The 13,748-nt window shown below is 44.5% G+C and overlaps 1 protein-coding gene and 1 long non-coding RNA gene across 2 annotated transcripts in view; one reads left to right on the top strand and one right to left on the bottom strand.

Annotated features, from left to right (window-relative positions):
- The window catches only part of LOC310697750, a 120,202-nt gene that overhangs the window by 33,566 nt on the left and 72,888 nt on the right, over nucleotides 1-13,748 (bottom strand). The gene's annotated exons all lie outside the window — the stretch shown is intronic.
- The window catches only part of LOC310697678 (uncharacterized protein), a 154,900-nt gene continuing 142,701 nt past the window's right edge, over nucleotides 1,550-13,748 (top strand). The window contains exon 1 of the mRNA XM_083484368.1: nucleotides 1,550-1,763. The gene's annotated coding sequence lies outside the window, so the exon portion shown is untranslated. The remainder of the gene's footprint in view (nucleotides 1,764-13,748) is intronic.

Genomic DNA, 13,748 nt, shown 5'->3' with positions numbered 1-13,748 from the left:
GACAATAAATCAGCAGGGATTTCATTACCTGGCATGTTGGACACCGTTACGAGTCCTTTCTGAACACATTCTCTAGCATGTTGCAGCTTCAATTGCAAGTGCTTTGTGCTTTGCTTACAACCTTCAGAAGTCAGCAAAGCTAAACATGCTTTGTTGTCCTGATAAACCTGGATTGGATACTTTAGAGGAATTCTCATGTCTTTACACAATTGTAACAACCATTCACAATCCACAAGTGAATAAGACAGTGCATTTAGTTCAGCTTACTTAAGCTTACTGTTTGCTTCTTGCACGACCAATCAAATAGACCCTGGTTGTACATGTAACAAACTCCAGACGTGCTTTTCCTGTCTGTAGTGTCACTTCCAAAACTCGCATCAGATCTTCACCAAGATCTTTCATGTCAAAGTGCTCTTTCAGTTGAGCTAGGGCGCTATTGTACATTTTGACATCCTTCCAAAAGAAAAGAATATCACCAACATAAAATAAGCAATACAGCTTCTTTTGCCCTTCCTCTTTGACAAATACACATGTATCAGCTTTACCTTGCTGAAAACCTAGAGAAAACAACACTTCGGTGAGTTTAGAGTGCCAGCATCGTGCACTTTGTTTGAGACCATATAGGGACTTCTTCAGAGAACAAACAAATCCCTGTTTTACCTGTACACCATCAGGTGGAAGCATGTAAAGTGATTCACCTAAGGTTCCATACAAAAATGCTGTATTCACGTCGTGATGAGAAACATGTAGATTCTCTTCTGCAGCAAGTTTGAGCATAAGCCTAATGCTCTCATATCTCACGGTGGGTGAGTAGGTCTCATGATAGTCTTCTCCTGGTACCTGTGAAAAAATTCTGGCAACCAACCTGGCTTTGTGTCTGACTACCTTGCCATTTTGGTCTACGTTCGTTTTGAAGACCCATTTACTGTCAAGCAGTTTCATCCCTGGAACTGTCGGAACTAGCTCCCATGTTTTGTTCCTCTCTAAGGAATCAAGCTCTGGACCTAGCAGGGCAGCAGTTGAAGAAGGAGCAAAAAAGGTTTTCTTGTGTGTTTCTTTGTGGCTGATTAGCTGTTCTCCCTGTGCAAAGGTCAGAGGGGGCAGGGTTTCTGTTGAGGCAGGGGATTAGCTGTGGGAGGAGCTTATCAGACCTAGCAGGGCAGCAGTTGAAGAAGGAGCAAAAAAGGTTTTCTTGTGTGTTTCTTTGTGGCTGATTAGCTGTTCTCCCTGTGCAAAGGTCAGAGGGGGCAGGGTTTCTGTTGAGGCAGGGGATTAGCTGTGGGAGGAGCTTATCAGACCTAGCAGGGCAGCAGTTGAAGAAGGTGCAAAAAAGGTTTTCTTGTGTGTTTCTTTGTGGCTGATTAGCTGTTCTCCCTGTGCAAAGGTCAGAGGGGGCAGGGTTTCTGTTGAGGCAGGGGATTAGCTGTGGGAGGAGCTTATCAGACCTAGCAGGGCAGCAGTTGAAGAAGGAGCAAAAAAGGTTTTCTTGTGTGTTTCTTTGTGGCTGATTAGCTGTTCTCCCTGTGCAAAGGTCAGAGGGGGCAGGGTTTCTGTTGAGGCAGGGGATTAGCTGTGGGAGGAGCTTATCAGACCTAGCAGGGCAGCAGTTGAAGAAGGAGCAAAAAAGGTTTTCTTGTGTGTTTCTTTGTGGCTGATTAGCTGTTCTCCCTGTGCAAAGGTCAGAGGGGGCAGGGTTTCTGTTGAGGCAGGGGATTAGCTGTGGGAGGAGCTTATCAGACCTAGCAGGGCAGCAGTTGAAGAAGGTGCAAAAAAGGTTTTCTTGTGTGTTTCTTTGTGGCTGATTAGCTGTTCTCCCTGTGCAAAGGTCAGAGGGGGCAGGGTTTCTGTTGAGGCAGGGGATTAGCTGTGGGAGGAGCTTATCAGAGCTAGCAGGGCAGCGGCGCGCGCCTAGTGGCGCGCGCAGTTTGATCCATCTTTTAGATTTAGGGGAGCTAGTCTCAAACGTTTGTTGGAGGAGACCTAGGTTTTTTTTTCTTGTGGGGGGAGTTATTTGTCCTGTCTTCACACTTTTTATGATGGAGGACCACTGTAGCCACCCCCAACGACACGTTCTCAGGATGGAGGGGGAGGGAACAGCTGCAGTCGCCTGTGGTTCCTGCGCAATGTTTGCCATCTTGTCAAAGGTTGCAGGCAGCTTTACCTGCAGCAATTGCATGTTGATTGCCCTCTTAAAAGACAAAGTCCAGCAACTGGAGGAACGTGTAGCTACGCTCCAAAGAATTAGAGAGCTGGAGCTCTTCTTGGAAGCAACAGAGCACACCGTCTCCACCAAGGAGGAGACAGGGGACTCCCCTGAGAAGGAGGCTAGTTCACCAACACAGGAGCCAGATATATGGAGAAACGTGACTCAAAGAAGTAGGAGGCCCAGGGTTCGCTCTGATTCTTTAGAAACACACAACCGCTTTGAGGTCCGCTCCCCTAGCATGGAAGACAAAGAGCAGACTCCATTTGAGGATCTCTCCCTCATTACAGTCGATCAGGTATATGAAGACGAGCAGCAAAGTCAGTCCTCAGGGAATGTGCAGGCGACCTTGGAACGGACAGCTCATGGAAGAACCCCGACCAAACCTAAGAGGAGGCGTGTAGTGGTGATAGGGGATTCCCTACTGAGGGGAACAGAAGCAGTGATCTGTGGGCCTGACAAGATGTCTCGGGAAGTGTGCTGTCTCCCCGGGGCTAAGATCCAAGATGTAACTGAACGACTGCAAGGAATCATAAAACCCACTGACAAATACCCCTTCCTCTTGGTTCATGTGGGAACCAATGGCACTGCAAGCAATAGCCTCCAGAAGATCAAAAGAGACTACAAGGCTCTGGGCAGGAAATTGAAGCAACTAAATGCACAAATTGTCATCTCATCTGTCCTCCCAGTTGAACAACGTGGCCCAGGGAGAGAGGGAAAAATAGTGGAAGTGAACAGCTGGCTTCGCAAATGGTGTAAACAGGAACGGTTTGGATTCTTAGATCACGGACTGCAGTTTCTTGAAGATGGACTTCTGGCAAGCGATGGGCTGCACCTCACAACGGTTGGGAGAAATGTTTTCGCCAAAAATCTCAGAAACCTCATCAGGAGGGCTTTAAACTGACTAATGTGGGGGAGGGAGACAGTGCTCCTGAAGGTAGGAGTCTATCAATTGATGAAGATGATCATCCAAATGTCATAGACCAAATGGAGCAAACAGCATGCAGACCTAGTGGTGGGAGGAAAAAATTCTTAAATAAGAGACACGGGGGAATGATTAATGGACTCCAATGTCTGTACACTAATGCGCAAAGCATGGGAAATAAACAAGATGAGCTTGAGCTCTTGGTACAGCAAACTAAATATGACATAATAGGCATCACTGAAACCTGGTGGGATAAGTCCCACGATTGGAATGTAATAATGGGGGGATACAATCTATTTCAGAGAAACGGACCAGACAAGAAAGGAGGAGGAGTGGCGTTATATGTCAGGGATGTGTATACCTGTGAAGAGATCCAAGATTTAGAACCTCAAAGCCAAAGTGAGAGCATTTGGGTCAAAATTAAGGGAGAGAAGAATAACAGAGATCTCATTGTGGGAGTTTACTATAGATCCCCAAGCCAAACGGAGGACATAGATGATGCCTTCCTGGAACAGATGGCCAAGCATGCAAAAGGAAGGGAGATAGTAGTAATGGGGGACTTCAATTACCCGGATATTTGTTGGATGTCAAACTCAGCCAAGAGCTTAAGGTCAAACAGATTCCTCACTGGCCTTGCAGACAACTTCATTGTCCAGAAAGTGGGAGAAGCAACAAGAGGAACAGCCATTTTAGATCTGGTCCTAACCAATGTTGATGACCTGGTTAGTGGGGTAGAAGTGGAAGGATCATTAGGCGCGAGTGATCATGTTCTTCTGAAGTTTACTATACAGCGGAAAGGAGCAGCCAAGCATACTAGGACTCAATTTCTTGACTTTAAGAAAGCCGACTTCATAAAACTTAGGGAAGTGCTGGGTGAGATCCCATGGACAGTAATACTAAAAGGAAAGGGAGTTCATGATGGCTGGGAGTTTGTTAAGAGGGAGATAGTAAAAGCACAACGTCAGGCAATACCAATGAGACGGAAACATGGAAGGTGCTTAAAGAAGCCAGGGTGGCTATCTAAAGAACTTTTAACTGAGTTAAGATTAAAAAAGGATGTGTACAAAAAATGGAAAAGGGGGGAAACCACCAAAGAGGAATTCAAACAAATAGCCAGCACGTGTAGACACAAAGTCAGAAAAGCTAAAGCACAGAATGAACTCAGGCTTGCTAGAGAGGTTAAAAGCAACAAAAAAGGCTTTTATGGGTATGTTCGTAGCAAAAGGAAGAACAAAGAAACAGTGGGGTCACTCAGAGCAGAAGATGGTGAAATGCAAACAGGGGGCACAGAAAGGGCTGAACTCCTCAATGCCTTCTTTGCCTCAGTCTTCTCCGATAAAGAAAACAATGCCCGACCTGAAGAATTTGGAGCAAATGATTCAGCAAAGGAAACACAGCCCAGAATAACTAAGGAGATAGTACAAGAATACTTGGCTAGTTTAGATGTATTCAAGTCTCCAGGGCCAGATGAGCTGCATCCAAGAGTATTAAAAGAACTGGCAGATGTGATCTCAGAACCACTGGCAGTCATCTTTGAGAATTCCTGGAGAACAGGCGAAGTCCCGGCAGACTGGAGGAGGGCAAATGTTGTCCCTATTTTCAAAAAGGGGAAAAGAGAGGACCCAAATAATTACCGCCCAGTCAGTCTGACATCAATACCAGGGAAGATTCTGGAGCAGATCATTAAGCAAACAGTCTGTGAGCACCTAGAAAGGAATGCTGTGTTTACCAATAGTCAGCATGGATTTCTGAAAAATAAGTCATGTCAGACTAACCTGATCTCGTTTTTTGACAGAATTACAAGCCTGGTAGATGAAGGGAACGCAGTGGATGTAGCCTACCTTGATTTCAGCAAGGCATTTGACAAGGTGCCCCATGATATTCTTGTAAAGAAGCTGGTAAAATGCGGTCTTGACTCTGCTACCACTCAGTGGATTTGTAACTGGCTGACTGACCGAACCCAAAGGGTGCTCATCAATGGTTCCTCTTCATCCTGGAGAAGAGTGACTAGTGGGGTGCCACAGGGTTCTGTCTTGGGCCCGGTCTTATTCAACATCTTTATCAACGACTTGGATGATGGACTCAAGGGCATCCTGATCAAATTTGCAGATGACACCAAACTGGGAGGGGTGGCTAACACCCCAGAGGACAGGATCACACTTCAAAACGACCTTGACAAATTAGAGAACTGGGCAAAAACAAACAAGATGAATTTTAACAGGGAGAAATGTAAAGTATTGCACTTGGGGGAAAAAATGAGAGGCACAAATACAAGATGGGGGACACCTGGCTTGAGAGCAGTACATGTGAAAAGGATCTAGGAGTCTTGGTTGACCACAAACTTGACATGAGCCAACAGTGTGACACGGCAGCTAAAAAAGCCAATGCAATTCTGGGCTGCATCAATAGGAGTATAGCATCTAGATCAAGGGAAGTAATAGTGCCACTGTATTCTGCTCTGGTCAGACCTCACCTGGAGTACTGTGTCCAGTTCTGGGCACCACAATTCAAGAAGGACACTGACAAACTGGAACGTGCCCAGAGGAGGGCAACCAAAATGGTCAAAGGCCTGGAAACGATGCCTTATGAGGAACGGCTAAGGGAGCTGGGCATGTTTAGCCTGGAGAAGAGGAGGTTAAGGGGTGATATGATAGCCATGTTCAAATATATAAAAGGATGTCACATAGAGGAGGGAGAAAGGTTGTTTTCTGCTGCTCCAGAGAAGCGGACACGGAGCAATGGATCCAAACTACATGAAAGAAGATTCCACCTAAACATTAGGAAGAACTTCCTGACAGTAAGAGCTGTTCGACAGTGGAATTTGCTGCCAAGGAGTTTGGTGGAGTCTCCTTCTTTGGAGGTCTTTAAGTAGAGGCTTGACAACCATATGTCAGGAGTGCTCTGATGGTGTTTCCTGCTTGGCAGGGGGTTGGACTCGATGGCCCTTGTGGTCTCTTCCAACTCTATGATTCTATGATTCTATGATTCATGGCAGTTAACCATGGCTCAGCATCCTTCGAGTCCAAAGCCTGGATCTCTTGGAAACTTGAAGGTTCAAATGCCTTCTTTGAGCTATTAACAGCAGTTACAGCTTTTGCTCCTTTAACAAATCTATCAGCAAATCTCTTTGGAGGTCTACCTTTCCTGGCTCTTTCAGACCTGCAAATTAGACGTAGGTCTTCAAAACTATCCTCTTCTTTCTTAGGAGAAAAGTGGCCTATAGTGAACAGTGGTTCCTCCAATTCTCAATCAGAACCTTCAGAGGGTCGCAGGGAGGCCTTAGCACTCTTGAAATCCTCTGAACCATCTGATTCAGTTTCAGATTCAGAATAAGAACCTTCATCAGTGGGCATGGGGTTTTGCTGCTATTTATCCTCAGACTCTTCACTGTCATCAGGATAACACTGGAAAATTCCCACATTCTCCCCCCACATGGCATTGTACTCAACACTTCTAGTGACTCTAATTGTCTTAGAGTCAGTCATCATTACTCTGTAAGAACCTTTCTGATACCCTAGAAAGATACCATGCAAACCATGTTTGCCTAACTTGGAGCTTTGTGGTGTGTGAACCCACATGTCAGAATCAAAAATTCTCATATGTTTGATGTATGGTTTCTTGCCAAACATATTTTCATAGGGGATACATCCAATCAGTGATGATAATCTGCGATTATAAGTGTAAACAAAACAGCTGAGCGCTTCTGCCCAATTACTCTCTGGAAGATTGGCATCATGCAGCAAGGTTTTCAAGCCTTGAATTAATGTTTGGCTTGCCCTTTCACAAAGTCCATTCATCCAAGGAGACCGTGGACTTGAAAGGTCATGTTGAATTCCTTTCTCAGTCAGAAAAGCTTCAAACTTCTGAGAAGTGAATTCTCCCCCTCGATCAGTAAATAAACACTTGACCACTCAGAAGCAAATCAGTCAATGTCAAGAATCTAACAGTTTTGGATTTCTAGTAAATTAACACCAAGAATTTCTAAAATTGAAATACAGGCAAAGGTACTTTCGGACCACAATGCAATTAAGTGTATATTAAAAGGATTTGAAGAAAAATCTTTACGATGGAGAATAAATGAAAATCTTTTTGATGACCAGAAAATAGTTGAGAGAGCTCAAAAACATTTGACAGACTATTTCGTAATTAATGTTAATAAAGAGACTAAAATGAGTATTGTTTTGGATGCTAGTAAAGCGGTGATGAGAGGTTTCTGTTAGGATATTTCCGTTCCACCTTAAAAGGGAGCAGGCTTTGGGAGTCACAGAGTCTGTGCATGTCCTGTTCACAAGATGTTTATGTTCTGATATTCCTTTCGGTTTTGCCAGTTGGTCAGAGACGCTGACTGAGAATGGACGTGTTTTCTTTTGTTCTGTTCTACGCTAAATAAAGTCTGTAAATATGCTAAATATACTCTTCTGCTAGGAATTTCCAGAGGCTTCGTGTCGCTAACTGCTGGATCTGCCTGTCTACGGAAGATCGATGATCGTCCAGAACTCCGGCTTGGGGGCTCATGATGGACACTATCTCCCTGGCAGATTCCCAACAACAAGGTTATGGGCCCAGATTCACGGCACCTACAGGAGAGTAAAGCTGCAACAGACTGCGTTTGAGGTATGTTGGGGGAAAAGCGAAAGGAAGGGACGCTTTTCTGTTTTACCTCGGCAAGAAGCCTTTGATCTCCGGCAAGGCTTAATTGGCCTGGGAGCCGAGCCAAAGAGTTCGTGATTAATGGGCTGCCAAGATAAGGAGTCTTTGAAGGCTTAAAAGGACTCACGGCTAAAGCAGAAAGCTGGAAATGGAGTTTTTCCAAGCTTCTGGAAATGCTGAATGCCTTAAGTTACATGGGCAGAATTATGAAACCTGGGCAAAATGGTGTGAGAGTTTGCTGCGTCAGTTTGGGGTGTGGCATGCCGTATTTGAGGCCCCCCCAGTTCCTCTGACAGAGAGATGGAAAGCCGCTGATTCGAAAGCGATAGACGTAATAGTCTTATCCGTATCTCTTGAGGAAATTAAGACGCTGGCTGGCAACGCCACTGCACGTGGAATGTGGAATGCTTTGAAAAAAGCTCACAAGCCAATAATCCCAGCCCAGAGTTTGACTGCATCGGAGGCCCTGGCTGTTTCCCAGAATGCGAGTGAATGCAGGGATGCTGAGGGCACCGGTTGCAGGCTGCAGGGGGAGCTGACCGTCACGTCATCCCAGGCAGCATTCCAGCCTCCAGGGGGAGCCAAGGAGTCGGCAGCTGAGAGCTCTGTTTCTCGTGAGAACCAAGGTCAACGCCTTTGCAGAGGCCGGAAAGGCAAAGGTAAACACTCGCAGGCGTCTGCAGATGGCCAGGAGCAGAGGGAGGGTGAAGAGCCCGCCGCGCCAGGGAAAAACAAAGCGTTGTTCACTGGCACAGCTTCACCAAAGGCTAAAGGCACGTCTGCTGACCAGAAGCAGGGGGGCAAGCTGCAAAAGCCCACGCCAGTGGAAAGCAAGGTTTTGCTTGCTGGCACAGCTTCACCAAAGGCTAAAGGCACGTCTGCTGGCCAGGAGCAGCAGGGGGGCAAGCTGCAAAAGCCCACACCAGTGCAAAACAAGGGTTTGCTTGCTGTAAAGACTGCTCCAACAGCCAAAGGCAGCTTTGTTGTTGATTCAGGCTGTACCCGCCACATCTCGAAGGATCGCCATCTCTTTATCTCCTTCAAGCCTCAGGAAGGTGAGATCCACCTGGCTGATGGAAGGACGTTGCAAATCGCAGGAGAAGGGACTGTGAAACTTGCAAGTCTGCACACTACCATCAGTGGTGTACTTTATGTTCCGGAAGCTGCTAGCAATTTGCTGAGCGTCCCGCAGCTTACTGGGCGTGGTTTTCAGATTTCCTTCAAGAGGAGCGTCTGTGTCATCAGTAAAGGCAAAGAGGACTATTTGCATGCAAAGTTTATGGATGGTTTGTTCCATATAACTTATGATGACACTGCTGTTGTATCTAATACTGATTCTTGTTGTGTTGCACAAACTAACAAAGTTCTTCATGCAGGTTGCATTCATGATGCGCATCGAAGATTTTGTCACCTCTCTTGGAAGGCACTGGCCAAGATGCCAGAGGTGGTTGAGGGTTTGAACATCAAACCTTGTAAATTTCACATGAAATGTGTATCTTGTGCAGAGAACAAGGTGAAGGTTGCTCCAAAAGGCAAGGAGTCTAGCAGGCAGGCTTCCAAGCCCTACCAGCTAGTGCATGCGGACCTGGTTGGTCCACTAGCGCCCTCTTTAGGAGGAGCAAGGTACTTCATGATTCTGATTGATTCCTTTTCCAGGTACATTCATGTGTATTTGCTCGAACAGAAATCGCAAGCGTTTCCGAAGTTTAAGGAATTCTGTGCTTGGTTGGAAAATGTGCACGGTAAACGTATTTCCTGTTTGTTTACTGATCGGGGTGGGGAGTTCACTTCTCAGCAGTTTGAAGCTTTCCTGACTGAGAAGGGAATCCAGCATGACATGTCAACGCCCAGATCGCCATGGATGAATGGTCTTGCGGAGAGAGCAAATCAGACGTTGCTGCAAGGAATAAAAACCTTGTTGCATGATGCCAATCTCCCTGATAAGTTTTGGGGGGAGGCTTTGGGGAATTTGGTTTATTCCTTTAATCGCAGATTGTCATCACCCATTGGTTGTACCCCCTATGAGAAGATGTTTGGCAAGAAACCCAACACCAAACACATGAAAATCTTTGGTTCTGACATGTGGGTACGCACACAACAAACCAACAAGCTTGGGAAGCGTGGGGCACATGGTTTGTTCATGGGGTACGAAAAAGGTGCATACAGGGTATGGATGACTAACTCTAAGTCCATTAAGTTCACAAGGAGTGTTGAGTACAATCCCAAGTGGGGGGAAAATGTGGGAATTTTCCAGAGTTACCCAGAGGAGGATGAAGGTGATGTCAAGCAAGCAGCTAAAGCTGAGGAAGCTGCTGCTGCTGATGAGGATGAGGATGATGATGAGGATGATGAGGATGATGATGATGATCAGAGTTCGGATTCCAGTTCAGTGGGCGGCGCTGCTGCTGCTGCTGATGTCAGTGACAGTGATGACACAGCAGACTACGAGAGCGCAAAGGCCTCAGTCAGACCATCTGATGCGTCTGACAATGAACTGGAAGAACCACTGTTCACCATTGGTCACTTTTCTCCTAAGAAGGAGGAGATGAGTTCAGAAGACTTGCGTCTAGTACGTAGGTCTGAAAGGGCGACCAAGGGCAGACCTCCAAAGAGGTATGCTGATGAGTTTGCTAAGACAGCAACTGCTGTTCTTAGTAGCTCAGAGAAGGTGTGGGAACCTTCAAGCTTCAAAGAGGTTCAGGAGTTGACCTCTAAAGATGCTGAGCCTTGGCTTAATGCCATGAAGGCTGAAGTTGATTCCTTGAACAGGAACCAAACTTGGGAACTGGTACCGGTAGTCCCAGGAATGAGACTGGTTGGCAGCAAATGGGTCTTCAAGGCCAAGACAGACCAGAATGGCAAGGTAGTCAGACACAAAGCCAGATTGGTTGCCAGAGGTTTTTCACAGGTACCAGGACAGGATTACCACTAGACCTACTCACCCACAGTCAAATATGAGAGCATTCGGCTGATGCTCAAGGTCGCTGCGGAGGAGAAACTGCATGTTTCCCACCACGACATTAATACAGCTTTTTTTGTACGGGGTTTTGGGGGAGGAGCTGTTCATGCTTCCACCTGATGGGATGGAGATACAGAAGGGAATGGTCTGTAAACTGCGGAAATCCTTATATGGTCTCAAGCAGAGTGCCAGGTGTTGGAACACAAAACTCACTGAGACGTTGCTTTCTCTAGGTTTTCACCAGGGCAAAGCTGATCCATGTGTGTTTGTCAAGGAGGAGGGGCAAAACAAACTGCATTGTTTATGTTTTGTTGATGATCTTCTGATGTTTTGGAAGAATCAGGCTTTCTACCAAAGCACCCTAGCTCAGCTGAAGGAGCACTTTGACATGAAGGATCTTGGTGAGGTATCCAACTATCTTTCTCTGCAGGTGGAGAAGGACCAAGCAGGTAATTTTCTGGTACACCAAACACAGAAAATTGCTGATGTGTTAACCAGGTTGAATTTGGTTGATGCAAACCCAGCAGACACACCGATGGTGACAGGTTACCAGGTAGACAGTACTGCTGAAGCATTTTCTGACACAACGCTATACAGATGCATTCTAGGCAAGCTGAATTTCATTGCCAGATGTTCAAGACCTGACATAGCTGTAAGCTGTAATCTGCTTAGCAGACATGCCAACAATCCTACAGTTCAGGATTGGAAAGCTCTGAAGCGCATAGCCCGCTATTTGAAAGGGACTATGCACTACAGGCTGAGGTTCACCAGTCAGAAGACTGGAGGTCTTGAAATTTTTGCAGATGCAAGTTTTGGAAGTGATACCACAGATGGTACAAGCACTTCTGGAGTATGCTACATGTACAACCACTGCCTGTTTGACTGGTTGTGCAAGAAGCAAACAACAGTGAGCCTAAGTTCCTGTGAAGCAGAACTCAATGCTCTGTCATTTTCACTCATGGATTGTGAATGGTTGATGCAACTGTTTAAGGACATCAGGGTGTCTGTGAAATGTCCTGTACAAGTGTATCAAGACAATAGATCGTGTTTGGCTTTGCTGAACTCCGAGAGTTGCAAGCAAAGAATCAAGTACTTGCAGATTAAGCTACATCGTGCAAGAGAGTGTATTCAGAAAGGACTGATTCGGGTGTCCTACATGGCAGGAAATGAAATTCCTGCTGATCTGTTGTCTAAGGTTGTTAACAGAGAACAACTTAAGGTTTACACACAAAGGTTGCAATTGGGTTGAACCACAGGTACTACAGGTTACACGGAAAGGGGGAGGATGTTAGGATATTTCCGTTCCACCTTAAAAGGGAGCAGGCTTTGGGAGTCACAGAGTCTGCGCATGTCCTGTTCACAGGATGTTTATGTTCTGATATTCCTTTCGGTTTTGCCAGTTGGTCAGAGACGCTGACTGAGAATGGACGTGTTTTCTTTTGTTCTGTTCTACGCTAAATAAAGTCTGTAAATATGCTAAATATACTCTTCTGCGGTGCAAGCTTTTGGCTGTGTTTCTGCTGATAAACAGTGTACACAAGCCTGGAATGTGGCTAGGAATTTCCAGAGGCTTCGTGTCGCTAACTGCTGGATCTGCCTGTCTACGGAAGATCGATGATCGTCCAGAACTCCGGCTTGGGGGCTCATGATGGACACTATCTCCCTGGCAGATTCCCAACAGTTTCTTTATTCAACAGAATGCGATTAAAAATAAATTGAGAGAAAAAGGGAAAAAGAAATCTTAAAACATATAATGGAAAATGAGAAGAACTTGATTACTAGACCCAATGATAAGAAATTGAAACAAAATATAAAAATTTTACAAACTCAATTCGTGATGATAATAAATAAAGAAGTAGAGTGGAACATCAAAAGAATGAAACAGAAGAATTTCGAGTTTGCAAATAAATCAGGGAAATGGCTGGCGTGGCAAATAAAAAAAGGAAAGAACAGAACACAATTAATAAAATTATGGTAGAAGACAAAGAAGTGGATAATCCGAAAGGAATAAGAAAAGGATTTGTGGACTTTTATAGACATTTGTAGAAAAGAAAAGAGAGGAGCAATCTTAAAAAAATAGAAGAATTCTTAAAAGAAAAAGAGGTGCAGAAAATTCCGCCGTAAAAAAACAGAGAAATTGAATGAACCAATTGAGACTGAAGAAATTAAAAGTGCAATAAAATAATTGAAAAGTGGAAAGACACCAGGACCGGATGGATTCAGTGCAAGATACTATAAAGAATGAAATGAAAAAGGAATTAAATGGAAACTGAAACCATATGAAGAAGTTAAATAATACGTTAATGATTGGCTGCATTATTTTCAGTTTAACGAAATGTTTAAAAAAGATGTTGTAGAAAAAGGTTTTCCCGATAAAGAATCAAAGTTCCAACAGGAAATATTGAATAGTGATGTAAATTTTTTATCAAAAATGTATAAATTGTTGTTGGAATGGTATACAAAGGATGAGGAGGTTAAGTCAGTTATGATTCATTGGGCCAGGGATTTATACAATTAAAAGATTGGATAAGATTGTGGAATGAAGGAATGAAATTTACTGCATGTACTTCAATAAAAGAGAATGTGATGAAAATGATATATAGATGGTATATAACACCAGTAAAATTAGCAAAAATGTATAAAGTAAGTAATAAATGCTGGAAGTGTAAAGAAAAAGAGGGAACATTTTATCATATGTGGTGGGAGTGTAAAAAGGTGAAATACTTCTGGGAAATGATATATAATGAGTTAAAAAAAATGTTGAAATATACATTTGTAAAGAAACCAGAAGCATTTTTACTAGGAATAGTAGGAAACGAAATTAATAAGAAAGAATGGAAGTTGTTTTTGTATGCAGTAACAGCAGCAAGAATATTAATGGCCCAGAAATGGAAACAAGAAGAATTACCTACGACTGAAGAGTGGAGAATGAAATTAACGGAATACGCAGAACTTGATAAACTGACAGGAAGGATCCGGAACCGGCGAGACCAGAAATTCACTGAAGACTG

Source organism: Podarcis liolepis, assembly GCF_965112155.1.
Source record: "Podarcis liolepis genome assembly, chromosome: W".
NCBI lineage: Eukaryota > Metazoa > Chordata > Lepidosauria > Squamata > Lacertidae > Podarcis > Podarcis liolepis.
This window is presented reverse-complemented; position numbering and strand designations above follow the sequence as displayed.